Source organism: Schistocerca gregaria, chromosome 4 (genome assembly GCF_023897955.1).
Source record: "Schistocerca gregaria isolate iqSchGreg1 chromosome 4, iqSchGreg1.2, whole genome shotgun sequence".
NCBI lineage: Eukaryota > Metazoa > Arthropoda > Insecta > Orthoptera > Acrididae > Schistocerca > Schistocerca gregaria.
The window spans coordinates 311,834,770-311,850,050 of record NC_064923.1 but is presented as its reverse complement, the minus strand read 5'-3'; the positions used below and the strand labels follow the sequence as shown (position 1 = coordinate 311,850,050).

The following is a 15,281-nucleotide window of genomic DNA, read 5'->3' as shown; positions in this document are numbered from 1 at the left end:
TGTACAATATAATACACAAGTCACGAAAGTCTACGTTTGGAGTGGCGTCAGACCAGGCAGCATGGTCTCCTGATGACTGGCATCGCATTTTGTTCAGTGACGAACTGCGGATCTGCACTATTCGGATGATCATCTCTGGCAAGTATGGCGGCGACCTGAGGAAAAGTTCCGTTCTCTCAGCGTTTTATAGAGGAGCGGTGGTCTTACTCGCTATCTGTTATGACTGCAAGTCACGGCTGGTAGTAACTGAGGAACTGGATAAGGATGTTGTAAATTCTGCTTCCTGACGTGTGAACACTCATGCGGATCTTGATGCCATTTTGCCTATTCATGCATGGAAGATTTCTCTATGAAGTGTGTGCATGATGTCAAAGATTTCCCTGGGCCATTAAAATCTCCAGATATTTCCCGATGGATTCTGTGTGGCAACCCGTTCCAGTGCCAGTGTGCAGGATGTCGAGTAGCAGTTACAACAGTTGTGGAGGCAACACAACGTTTTTACGACCCCTCCCAACGGAATCAGTTCATGCATCCTGGAGAAAGAGGGTGTAACGCCAGACTCATAAGTGGGCTCATACTGCCAACTTATTCGTAAGTTGGACTCGATTTTATAATTACTGAAGTCACCTTACATGTTTCATTTCGTTTCATCCTTCCGTACTGCTTGCATCACCTATTTTGTCACACTGTATATATATAGTTACTTAATGAGTCTACAACGTCAGAGAAGTGTAGAGTATATTTATACTATACATAAACTTCATAAACAGTGTTATGGACACAAAGAAGAAAAAATAATCGCAACATCAAAAAATAATTAATGTAGAGTAATGAAATTTTGGAATTCATTTTTCTAAGTAACATATTCAAGCGATTAACTTTGCAAGAACACATGTTACCGTAAGTGTGAGATAAGTCATTCATTGCACATGTGAAATGCTGATACATTCATAACCGATGCAGCAGCCAGAACGCAAGCAAGCAAACGTGCATGTATTCTGTCGCACATGTGCAGGATGCCAGTTTAAGGGATGGGGTTCCATGCCTGTTGCGCTTCGTCGGTCATTATAGGGACGGCTAATCCACTAGAAGGGCACTGCACCTGTCGTCCGATAATGTCCTATAAGGGTTCGACTGGAGACAGGTATGGTGATCGAGAAGCCAAGGTAACACTATGTAGAGCTTGTTAGGCTAAAACAGGGGTATGTGGATGAGTGTATTACAGTTGCGCATGAATCGCAACTCAACAGTTCGAATCATCAGATTCATGTACAAATTTGCAGTCAGAGTGCGTGGGATAACCGCTAGAGTGCTGCTGCTGTCGTACGAAATCGCACACAGACCACAACTCCTGGTGCAGTGTACGCAGATATGTTGGTTGCAGACCCTCAACTTGGCTTTCCTCTGACCAACATCAGCCATCACTGGCACTGCGACAGAACCAAATGGTTCAAACGGCTCTGAGCACCATGGGACTTAACACCTGAGGTCATCAGTACCCAACACTTAGAAATACTTAAACCCAACTAACCTAAGGACTTCACACACATCCATGTCCAAGGTAGGATTCAAACCTACGACCGTAGGAGCAGCGCGGTTCCGGACTGAAGCGCCTAGAACCGCTCGGCCACATCGGCCGGCGAGGCAGAAGCAGCTTTCATCAGAAAGCACAACAGACCTCTACCCTACCCTCCAACGATCTATCGCTTGACACCACTGAAGGCTCAATTGGCGGTGGTTTGGTGTCATTGGAATGCACCCTACAGATCGTCTAGCTCAGAGTTGTTCTTGTCTTAACCGATTTGTAACAGTTCGTTGTGTCACTGTGGTGACAGCTGCTGATCAGACTGCTGCTTGAAGTGCAGTACGGTGCGCCAGAGGTATATACCGAGGATGATGGCCTTCCGTTTCGATAGTGCCTCGTGACTGTTCGAAGTTCGGTCCTCTTGCGACTGTATACTCTGGTGACTACCGCTGCCAGCAGTTATGTACAGTGGCTATATTCCTCCCAAGTATTTCTGCAATATCGCCGAAGGAACGTCCAGCTTCTGGTAGTCCTCGGTCAATCTCCGTGCGGTGGTGATAATGTGATATTTGTTGCCTTAAAAGTTGTTATTGACAAACATCAACTTACTGCGTCCATGCTCAAAGACAGCTAACGGTCACGACCATTATCTAGCGTCTATTTAAAGCACACCTGATATGCTTTCTCATCGTGACGCTACCAGCGCCTCTCTCACGCGACTGTAGCGAAGTTTCTACAGACATCATCTTTCTGAAATAAAAACACGTCTCCGATAGAAAAACGTCCGCGAGCTCTCGTTCACAACGGACAGATCCTTTTTGTTGCTTTTCGTCAGATTATGAATAATGTGGCGAAGGGAATATTTGAGGAACTGCATTATGTATAAGTCGTGAGTGACAATAAATGATATCTATTGTGGATGCTAGTAAATTTTAAGAAACACAATTTTCGTTTTAGTCACATGTAAGTAATGCTGGCACCTATAATTGTAATAAGAACTGATGAATAACTGCTAAATTGTTTTCATGATTCACAACTTAAAACTAATGGCGAGCAGGAGGTAAGACTAGTGCAGTGATTTAAGACATTTCAATATTTAAGTAGAGGTAAAATTAAAAACTCACATATTCTGACTGATTTAGATTAGACTAAACTGATATCAACGTATTTAATTGCTCTTAGACATTGAGCTAACTTAATGTATTCCTCTTATTTGTGAACTATATCGAAATGTCTCTATGCTTTGCGTTGTCTTTCAACGTTGTACTTGCATAATATAGAGCCCTCAAACACTTGATCAGTTAGGAAGAAACAAGCTGTTTGCGTAATAAAATTTTATACTTTTGCAGGAGAGAGGGATGAAACAACAGCTCTAGTACTTGTATTAAAAAGGAAGTATACCATAGTACTTAAAGCAAAATAAATACTTTTTTACGAATAAATATTACAAGTCTCCTAGTGACGCCAGCATTTAATCAGATCGGAAACAGCTGTATCTTGATGCAGTGTGACTCCTGCTGTGTGAACGGACAGACGTAGCAGGATTCTGAACTTAGTAAAAGGCAGTTTAAGTAAGGGGTCATGTGCTGGCAGCTGAGGCATAAGTAACTAGTAGTGGCAGCCAATGTCATCGCTGGATTCGTATTTTTTAACACCTTACAATTCCATGAAAACTAATCGTCATCTACTAATCACTGACTGGGAATATTTCGAAGCCTGTCTCTCTGTGGACTGACACAAATCTTCTTTCACGTTTCGTTCTGCAGGACTTGTCGGTTGCCTTGATCACAATTAACTTCATTTTATTCTACGGAAGAGTTATTAGTGGTTCAAACCGTACCACAGAACGTGAAGGGATGGAAGATTAGCGTTTGAAGTCCCGTTGACGGCTTGGCCGTTGGAGACGGTTGATATACTCAGGTCAACGAAAGGATAGGGAAGGTAATGGACCGCGTCCTCTTTAAAGGACACGTCCCGTCATTAGTCATACGTAATTTAAGGAAACTACGGATAGCTTAATCTTGATTTCCATACGGGAACTTGAACCACTCTTCCGAATGACGAGTCCAGTGCGTCAACCACAATGTCCCATCGACCGCCTACAAAGAAAAGGCACATATGTTGTGTGTGGTAGTGCTGAGGCTGCAGGTTGAGTAATGGCGGTATGTAGTCTTTGTTATTTCAAGAAAACATAACTCAGTTCTAGCCGTGAGCCCAGAATGTTAGCCCGCATCTCGTGGTCGTGCGGCAACGTTCTCGCTTCCCGCGCCCGGGTTCCCGGGTTCGATTCCCGGCGGGGTCAGGGATTTTCTTTGCCTCGTGATGGCTGGGTGTTGTGTGTTGTCCTTAGGTCAGTTAGGTTTAAGTAGTTCTAAGTTCTAGGGGACTGATGACCATAGATGTTGAGTCCCATAGTGATCAGAACCATTTGAACCAGAATGTTATGGGAGTCTAATGACAAGTGCACACAGCGGAGCTAGACATATTGTAGCTGGGAACTCGGTTCCTATCGTCGCTCCTGTTTCTATGGTTTCGCCCCTGCTCCTTGAAAACGTCCGCTAGCTTTCCCATTGTATCTAAAGACAAAATTCCCGAATTCTTCTCTGTTGCGGATTGTGTGCTGATCTGGATCTTCTTTGCAAATTAAAACCGTCTACCAGGCTGGGACTCGAAGTCGGAAAATTTGACTATTGTATGCAAATGCGCCAGCGGCTGAGCTATCCAGCCATAACTTGCGCACCTGTCACGTATTTACTTATGCCAGGATCTCTCTGCCACTTTCTAAGCATCGCAGAAATTTTCCTGTTTAGCGTTCTGGGCTAGCACTCAAGATACAGGAAACAGTGGTTCCATCTCTGACCTGCTTGGATTGAATCAACCGTAGCACCCTTTGCGAGCAATTGTGCCACTAGCCGTTGGCGGTATTAATCCCTTCACAGAAAAGTATTGTATTTTTGATGTATTCCTTTCTTGAACAATATTCTAGCCATCTTAGGAACTACAACGGACTGATACTATGCTTAGTTTCTCCTTTGATCTACAAAAATTTCTCCTAGGTATGAAAGATATGATACTGCTAAAGTTTCATACAGTGCAAACCCTGTTTTTTTGCCTGCATTGAAAAAATTATTCCTTACCATAACATTACTAAGACACAAAAAAATTACTGACCTTGGCTGCGAGCGGGCACTGATTGAAATGAAAGGGAAAAGTTGAACAGTTGAGCTATTCGGGGATTCGAACCGGGAGCCCTGTTCACTAGGTAGATGATCTGACCACTAAGCCATGCGGACGCAGTGATCACTGCAACTTCATAGTCTGCCCTAGCACGCTTCCTGTCAGACCTAATTCTCAGTTTATCCACACACTACAAATGTAGCTCCCTGCCCATTATCCTCATTACTGGTGGCAGTTCGCCAATTTCCTTAAGAGTTCGAGACCGGTGTGCATCTGCACTGAAAATATCATGGGCCGTCTCACCGATAGTACCATCGATTAGCAGTTTGTCAATGTGGCACGAACAAATTCTTCAAAGTGTATTCTTTGAAGAATGAGTTCATCACGAATTCGTGCCACATGGATATATATATATATATATATATATATATATATATATATATATATATATATATATATATATACTTTGAAGAATTAGTTCATCATGAAATCGTGCCACATGGACAAACTGCTATTCGATGGTACTATCGGGACATGTTGCGGCGCCTGAAGGAAAATGTGGGAAGGAAACCGCCTGAAATGTGGCGAGACAATTGATGGCTCTGGCATCACGATAACACACCCACACATTCATCCCTGTTCGTGCATGACTATTGGACAAAAAACGAAATCACTTTGTTGCCTTATCCTGCGTATTCTCCAGACCTGGCCCCTGCAGATTTCCATTTTTTGTTTTTTTGTTTCCAGAGTTGAAAACCCCTTTAAGGGTAGAAGATTTTCAACGATAGACTAGATAAAAGAAAATTAATTGACGGCGGTTCACGCGACCCAGAAAAAGAGGGTTACGAAGACTGCTTCCGGAAATGGAAATTGCATTGAGAGCGGTGTATCAATTGTGGAAGAAAGTATTTGGAAGAAGACAATGCACAATAAGCAAAAGGCAAGAGCAGAAAAAATGTTGTGGACAAAGTTTCGCAATTTTTTGAACAGATATGGTAAGTGCCATAAGGTAACATCTGCGAGGCAATGGTCGTGGATAACTAAATTTTGAAACTGATTGGCCTGCCTAGAGTGGCGAACTGAGCCTAATGCAACATCTTTGAAATGAGTTAGGACGTCGACTTCCCTTCGAACCCTAGAAACTTCGGATGTCCCCACAGTGTTCAAGCCGTCATTAAGGAGAAGGGTGGACACACCTCAAATTAATATCTGCTAACAGCTTTCCGTATACTTTTGATCAGTTGATGTATTACCCTACAGGAGACCATGGCAAGGGCAATATTTGGAGTAAACATCGTCGAGTTCAGCTGCACGAATAGTTGAGAGGATGGGGGATCTGCGCAGAACCACAATCAGTCCTCTTAGTTCTGAGCGTACCTGTCTCTCGCGGCTGATCCTATAGTCGGACGAAAATGGTATGCGATGATATTATTACAACAGGGAAAAACGATGGCGCCCTCTTCCAATTTTGTGTACGTACCGTGAAGCGAGACATTTTAAATTTCTTTTATATACAAAACATACATTTCTAGACATTTCTTCCTTATCAAAACTTCATCCACTAAGTTTTCTCTACAATTCCAAAAACCTGTAAAAGGAACTGCCAAAAATTTGACATTCATAGCAAATTTAAAAGTTTTACCTGTTGACTTACGGACCTGTTCATCGGTATCACAGATGTCATTGAATGTTTCCCGGTAAATACTACCGTTTAACTTACGAATTGGTGTATCAAAAGTGTATTCAGTATGTAGCGCACATAGCTGATAGACTGCTCTCTCAAGATGATGTTCTCTCCTTTGCATTACGGTTCAGTCATCAATAAAGAATAATGTAGAACTGGGCTTAAGATTATTGAGATGTAATACCTTGAGGGGTTTCAACGCTCATCGGCGTATTAGTTAACCAGAATGTAAATAAAATAGGAGAGCAAGCGCACTGTATCTGTATAGTAAGCCACTGTTGATGGGTATGCACTTCGTATAGTTATTTTACTCTTCTACTATTTTTTTCTATTTATGTTTTTATCTACTGTGACTGAATTCAGCTATGGAAATAAGTTGATGTAGTAGGCTAGGAAATTCTAATTTTGAAGTCCACCAAGTAATGAAACTACGAGCCTTAGGAACAAAATAAAATGGAACGATATTGGCAGTGACTGTCCCGATACTTTACCACGAAAGGGAACTCGCCCTCCGCAGCTTCCGTCCCGCCCACTACTCTATTTTCCTGTTGTTCGTCAGGAGCACCTGAAACAAATATGTACACTGCACTTTTCTTTGTTCAGACAGTGCTTCAGAAAGTGGACAGAAAGTATTTCGCAGTTCTGCAAATCTAGTGATTCAAATCTTATTCCCTGCTAACTAGTACTAACGGAAACTACGATAACTTCACAAAACATTTTACACAATTTTCACTGAATATCACCTTATAACTAAGTATGAAGTTAACAGTTATTCAACTCATAACTGGAACGTCGGCTATCTTGTACGATCATGTAACCAAAAACAATCAGTTCAGATCGCAAAGATGTTTACTTTTATGTTATGACAACAAGTTCAGTCGTACATAGATCAACATCAGGCCATTAATGTCTGAAATTAGTACGGTAGGCCAGAAATAACACTACCATACAACTTAAGTGACACCAGAGAAGCAACACAGTTACGGAATAAATAAAATAAAAATACTTCTTATATATATCCATAAATAATTAATAAAATAAAAATAGTTCGTATATATACCCTAAGTGGAGTCGCTGGACGCAACCGTTGTAAGTGCACGAAGCACCTGTCATTAGCTGCCCATCTATCAGCGCGTCATCATTTCTACAACTAGTAATATTAGGGCAAAAATCAACATCTATATAATTACAAAATCTGAGTCATCAGTCTTCTGATTGGTTTGATGCGAACGCCCACGAAACTTCTCCTGTGCCGACCTTTTCATCTGAGAAGCAATTGCAACATACGGCCTCAATTATGTGCAGTATATTTTCAAATCTCTGTCTTATTCTGCAATTTTTACCCTCTACAGCCCTCGCTAATACCACAGAAGTTGATGCCTGATGTTTTAGCAGATGTCCTGTATCTTGTCCCTCTTTCTTGCCTTTCTTTTCTCGCCGATTCTGCAAAGACTCTCCTCATTCTTACCTTATCAGTCAGTCTAATTTTTAAGGTCTTCTTAAACACCACAAATCGAATACTACGAGTCTCTTCTGTTCCAATTTCCCAACACCTTACGTTTCACTGCCATACAATCCTATTCTCCAAACGTAAATTCTTAGAGATTTCTTCCTCAAGTTGAGGCCTATGTTTGATGTTAGTACATTTCCCTTTGCCAGGAATGCCCTTTTTGCCAGTGCTAACGTGCAATTCTATGTCCTCCTTGTTCCGTCCGTCATATGTTATTTTGCTCACAAGGTAGCTGAATTCCTTGACATAGTCTACTTCGTGATCCTCAATATTGATATTAACTTTCCTGCTGTTCTCATTTCTGCTACTTCTGGCCGGCCGCGGTGGTCTCGCGGCTAAGGCGCTCAGTCCGGAACCGCTTGACTGCTACGGTCGCAGGTTCGAATCCTGCCTCGGGCATGGATGTGTTTGATGTCCTTAGGTTATTTAGGTTTAAGTAGTTCTAAGTTCGAGGGGACTGATGACCTCAGATGTTTAGTCCCATAGTGCTCAGAGCCATTTGAACCATTTTGCTACTTCTAACTACAATCGTTGTTCTTCGACTATCTCACAATCCATATTCTGTACTCATTAGACTGTTTATCTCATGCAACGGAATTTGTAACTTTTTTTTTCGCTGAGCACAGAAATATCATTATCAAATCTCATCACTTATACCTTTTGACCTTTACTGTTAATCCCACTCTTGAACCTTTTTTTTTTTTTTTTATTGCCGTCACTGCTTCTTTGATGTTCAGTGGGAAAAGTAGGGTGAACGAATACACCCCTGTCTTACACCATTTTTGATCTAAGTATTTCTTTCTTGGACTACCAATCGTATTGTCCACTGTACAAGAACTTGTATACATTGTTTGTTACCACGCGTTTTCTACAGATCAACCCTTTTTTCTCAGAATTTCGAACTTGTTTCCCCATTTTACACAGTCGACCTCTTTCTCTAAGTCGATAAACCGTATAAAAGTTTCCTGGTTTTCTTCAGTCTTCCTTATGTTATAAACCAAAACATCAGAACTGCCTGTCTGGTGCCTTTCCTTTTCCTAAGGCCAACCTGATTGTCATCTAACAGAACCTCAGTTTTCTTTTCCATACTTTAATATATTATTCCTGTTAGGAACTTGGTTACATGAGATGTTCAGCTGATTGTTCGATAATTCACGCACTTCCCGGCTCTTGATGTCTTCGCAGCTGTGTGGGTGATGCTTTTCCGAAGCACCTGACGGTACGTCGCTAGTCTCATACATTCAACACACCATTTATGTAATTCTTAAGCGACGTGTAATTCTTTACTCCTGAGTTTTTGTACTTACTTCTGTTTTCTTCTGCTACTCATTGTTTCTTCGCCGTTACCTTCTTTGTACCTACGTTTTTCTTTCAAATTTCCGTGATTGCCCTTTTTAGAGATGTCCATTCCTCTTCAACTGAGCTGCCTACTTAACTGTTAACTATCATAGTATACGTAGCCTCAGAGAACTTCAAGCCTATCTCTTCCTTCAATAGTACTTCCATATTTGCCTTCTTTACGTACTGATTGCTCCCAATTAGTCTCTTAAACTTCAGAGTATTCTCGTTATTACTAAACTGTAATCTAAATCTATATCTGCTCTTGGGTAAGCTTACAAACTATTATCTGATTTCGGACTTTCTGCCCGACCATGATGTAATCCGAGTGGAATCTTCTGGTCTTCCCTGGTCTTTTACAACTATACCTCCTTTTGTGATTCCTGAATAGAGTATTTTCTATTACTTGCTGAAATTTATTGCAGAACCCAGTCTTTCCCCTCTCTCATTCCTGCTTCCATGCCCACATTCTCCCGCAACCCTTTGATCTTTTCTTTCCACTACAACCGTATTCCAAACCTTTGACTAATAGATCTTCATCTCTCTTTATGTACTAAATCACCAGTACAATATCTTCTTATCTTCTTCTTGCGACGTCGGCATGTATGCTTCAACTATTGTCGTCGGTATTGGTTTATTATCGATACAGATGTGAGCAACCCCGACACAGAACCGTTTACAGCAACTCACACTCTCCCCTATCTTCCTATTCTTCTACTCCCATTATACCATTTTCTGCTTTTGTCGATATAACCCTATATTCGTCTGAACAGAAATCCTTATTTTCTTTTCATTTCACTTCACTGACACCCACTATAACTATATTAAGCCTTATCGTTTCCCGGTTCATATTTTTAACTTCCCTCACACGTTCAACGTTCTGGAATTCTACGCCTCGATTCGTAGCACGTTACCCTTTCGTTAGTTATTCAATCCTTTTCTTATGGCCACTTTCTCCTTGGCAGTCTCTTCCCGGACATCCGAATGGGAGACTAGTCTACAATCTTTTCGCACTGGGGAGGTCATCATGACACGTTTTCAATTACAGGCCACGTATTCTGCGGACACGTATCACGTGTTGTTAAAAAATGGCTTCCATTGCCTTCTGCATCCTCATGCCGTTGATCATTGCTAATACTTCCATCTGCTACAGGCAGCTTCCCACCACAAGGGCAACAGACTGTCCTCTCTTTCTCCCTCTTAGAGAAGGCCGTTAGTAGAACGAGGGTGACTTCTGGTGCTGGAACTCTTCGGCCACCATTGCTGTTGATTTTTGTGCAGACTTCAAAACTTAGGTATTAAGTAGGGGGGAGTTATGGATTCGGGACCCAGGAGGTTTTGATTACTATTCAAAGACGATACCCCCCAAGACAAATGGTGCAATATAGTACATGCACAATAAATAAACTTAGCCCCGCGGGATTAGCCAAGCTGAGGCGCTGCAGTCATGGACTGTGCGGCTGGTCCCGGCGGACTCGCTTTCGAGATCATACTGCTGGAGTTTCATGCAGTAAATCCTTATTTGAAAAATATCTATTACAAAATGAACACTTAGTTGGGGCAATCAATGGCAATGAAAAAGTAAGTAAATTGTTTATTATATAAAAAATAATCGCCATAATTGGTAACACATTTATCCCACTGTTAGACAAGACGGGCAATGGCGCAGCGATGCCAGAGATTTGATTTTTTATCGGATTCGTGATATTCACCGTACACTCGCGAAATGGTCGTCCTGAAAATCCCCACTTCATCGCTATCTCAGAGATACTGTGTCCAATCTCTCGTGCGCCGACTATGACAGCACGTACAACTCACTTAATTCTTGATAACCTGCCGTTGTAGCAGCAGTAGCCGATCTAACAACTGCGCCAGACACATGTTGTCATAAGGAGGCGTTGTCAACCGCAGCGCCGTATTCTACCTATTTATATATTCGTCTGTTTGAATACGCATGCCTATCCCAGTTTCTTTGGAGCATCAGTGTAGATACTATGGAACAAAAAGAGATATGAAGTCGGCATAATTATCGATTTCAAATCCTCCTGAATTATTACAATATTCTTACTGTACTTTTTTCGAAAACTTTCCAATTGATCCCTGAGCTTTTACGACTTTTAGCAACTATGTTTATTTTGAGTAGGCTTTAAGCGTATTAATTTTGTTTTTACAGGAGTTCTCGTTTAGTTTTTTTCTAGTACAAAGCGCACAGACTTACACAGACTACGATAAATAGCAATGCTATGCTCCTTTAGTAAGACATTATCAACTACGGACATTTCCCTTCTGTCTGTTGATTACTACATGTTGGTGAAAATAATCACCAAATACCTACAAAGGAAATCATTGGATTTTAATCAGGAAGACGAATAGGCTGAGTTCAGAATTGGAAACAGCGCAATGGACCATTTGCAAATGATACAGAAAATTATAGAATGGCTCCCTGAGACTGAACTGCCACTTGACCTCATTTCGTAGTTTGGAACAACGCGTGTGACTCGGTTTCAACAAAATCTCTGCTAATAAATTTGGACAAACAAGTCATTGTTTAGCCAATATTATTATCCAAAATTATGTATTTTAAAGCTACATTGAAATTCATAGGGGATGTATCAAGTATAAAACAAAATGAACTGATGTAAAACCGCTCTTCAATTCCACTTTTCAGTCAACCAAGAGAAAGAGCCATAAATTGGCAAAAAGAAGGGAGTCGTGTTAATACAGCACACTGAGTCGCCGTTGTTTTGTGGTGGACCTGGTGTGTTTGACAGTAGTGGACATTTGTGAGTACTTGTGACTCACACACAGAGTCTCAAGTTATTAGTTATTTATACGACGTGTTAAAAAGAGTATTCCATACTTTGAGAGTTAGTAGTATGGACCAAAAAAGGAAAAAGAAGTTCAGTAAACATGGGCTCTAAATTGTATACCTTAAGAACTGCAAGATGGTTTAAAATTATATTTTACAGACCTTCTAATAAGGTAGACGATCTGCAGATGGTAATATTTGGAGAAATATTTCAGAGCCAAGATCGCATTTAAATATTTACCTTTTTACAGATTGTATGATGATATCTGCACATTACGTAACATGCATCTTCGAGTTGTTCGTTGGGTAATTGTGTATTGTATGAGTCGAAATGGTGTGTCAGAATGTTATGATTGCACACTGATGTTACTACGCTAATGGCTAGCAATTTCGTAACGCAAGGTAAAGTAAAAAGATGACGACATCACACTAAAAGTCTTACACATAAGTGCATGAATTGCCCGGAGAAGCTTTAGGAATAAAACTAAGAAATTTTGAGGACATATGTTGCCTGGTTTTTCTTTAAAAAGTTTCAAACAGAAACTTTAAAAATTAAAAGAAAATATTATTTAAAAACTTTTGGTGGATTGCTTCCAATCCTATAAATATGGCACGAAAATGACAGTACTAAAACTTTTTGCAGTGTACTGCTTGAATGGCGATATTGGTCCTCCATGAAAACTTTTACTTTTATAACTTTTACTAGTGCATAAGATTTACAAAACTCTGTAATTTTCGTCAACTTCAGAGTTGGACTATTTTAATTATTGTACAAATTTCTGATAAGCGAACTGTGTAATTTATATAGTGAAAATACAGACCATAACGTCTGTTAGCAAGCTGCCATCAAGCGGACGTAAGAGTTAGCTTGCGTATCACAGCGCTCGACTCAGTACAGCTCGAGAGGGCATGTGTGTGGCGTCACACCAGCGACGAAAGTAATGACTATCTGATTGGTTGTGACCTACTGGCTGATAGAGCTCGCGTTTTCCAACTATTTAAATTTGCCCTAATCTCTCTCTTTCTCTCTCCAACGTAATTTTGAAAAAAGATGAGAAACGTTATCTGTAGGAGAGGATAACCCTATATGTTTTTTTCGCATTAGGGAGGACGACGGTTCAATCCCGCGTCCGGCCATCTTGATTTAGGTTTTCCGTGATTTCCCTAAATCGCTCCAGGCAAATGCCGGGATGGTTCCTTTCAAAGGGCACGGCCGACTTCCTTCCCCGTCCTTCCCTAATCAGATGAGACCGATGACCTCGCTGTCTGGTCTCCTTCCCCAAAAACAACACACCTATATGTTTTCATATTGTTTACGAAACAACCTTATCCCCTTCAACATACTCTCAATTTCAACTAACACTTCTGTTTCCACCGTTCGAAACAATTTTTTGTAATTATCTTTAGAAGTGGTTAACGGCTCCTCCTTCGATTTTTTCTTGACTTCTTTAGTGTTGTCAAATCGGTGTCCTTTCATGCCCCTTCTCATGCGTGGAATTAAGTAAAAATCGAATAGAGCCAGGCCAGGCGAGTAAGATACGTGGAGCAGCGGACTAATGCCGTTTTTAGCCAAGAGCAGTTTAACAGAGATGGCTGTGTGTGCAGGTGCGCTACCGTGGTGGTAGGGCCAGTCTTCTCTCTGCCACAAATTGGGTCTTTTTTGACAAACACTGTTCTTAAAACATTCTAATAAACGGTTGATTGACAGTCTGACCTGGGGGAACGAACTTTTTCTCGATTCGAGCAGTTGAAGAACGTCCTGTCCAAGGTTTTCCATCAATCGACATGTCACCATTTTAAATCTATGAAACTACGCGAGAGTTTTTCCCATAATGTCTTCTTAGTAAGCTGTTTTCAACATTAAAAGAGTTTCAGCAGCTCTTTTACCGCCGAGAAGACAAAATTTCACAGCTACACGTTGTTCACTTAAATTTGCCTAGTAAAAAACGAAACAAGAACAAAACAGCGTTAGCAAAAACAATCACTGCAGACGAACAGAATAAGCCAAGTCGACAACACAGGCGGCACGGAACTGACATTGAACTGCGACGGCTGCAGAAATGCGTTCTGCGCAAACTCCGCCCAGGACAATGTTATATTAGTTATTTTGGAGCGGGTTACTTCGTACGTAAAAATCATACTTACGTTTTTCATTACTGCTGGCATAGGATATATGTTTAAAATGCAATGTGTATCTGTGACGTATTGCAGATCCGAAGATGATTGCAAAGTGCCGTTGAAACCGTTCATCAGTTCAAAATAAATATTTATATGTTATCTTGGCTCTGAAGTATTCCTTTGAATATTGTAATACCTTCAACTTTTTTCCTCACAAACTAATCACACGAACAATGAAATTTGTGTCACTTTTGGACGTAATCTTCCAGCAGCGGTCGATGCCATGATTCCATGACCGCCGCAAACGTACGTTTGGGAGTGTTGTTTGATCACGGGAAAATCACGGTGAATGTGTTTGCTTCCATTGAGCTGATTGGCTCTTCATTTCAGGATTGAAAAATGCCTTCCATGTCTGATTCATTGCCACAGTCGATGAAAATAAACTCCCAGTCATACCGCCATCACGTGGCAACATTGCCTGGGAACATGTATGTCCATACCAAGTACCATAAACAGTCATCACTCCCGCTGCTGCTGCTACAGTTCTTCGTTCCGTACAGTGTTACCATCTCCGCCATGCATTCACAGCGAGTGCACGCGTATATTAAAACAAACCGCATGTTTCTATCTTTTCGAGTAACGAGACAAAAATTGAAGGTGTTATAACTTGAACCCACCTCGTATGAGCACTGGTTCACCTTTGCCACAGCGAAGACGTCTCTTCTAGGAAAAGCTCTTTGTTACTATGAACGATCTACAGAATCCAGTAAATACATGCGGACACATTGGTCTATTACGAACCATCGATACAATGTGCAATTAAAATCTGTTAGTGTTATATTGTTCTGGGTGAGTGCTGCGCTTTCATTACTTCTAATTGAACCAGCATATGTTGTGATAAATTTGTGAAGTGCTTTTTTATTGCAGCTATATCTTTGCACTTTCCAGCTTAACGGACACTTGTTACTCTACACGCTACATGGTGGACATAATCTCTTGTGGTCTGGCAAGTAGAAGCAACTGTCGATCCTATGCCCTGTTTGCTGAAAAATATCCAGGTCAAACTGATTTTTCTCTGTAAGACAGTATCCCGTTCACAGCATTCTGTAGGTCGTCCACA

General features: G+C 41.1%; 1 protein-coding gene across 1 annotated transcript in view; it reads right to left on the bottom strand.

The window, feature by feature from the left end:
* The window catches only part of LOC126267057 (chymotrypsin BI-like), a 76,661-nt gene extending 69,715 nt beyond the window's left edge, over positions 1-6,946 (bottom strand). The window contains exon 1 of the mRNA XM_049971896.1: positions 6,878-6,946. The gene's annotated coding sequence lies outside the window, so the exon portion shown is untranslated. The remainder of the gene's footprint in view (positions 1-6,877) is intronic.
* Between the last annotated feature and the right edge of the window lie 8,335 nt (positions 6,947-15,281).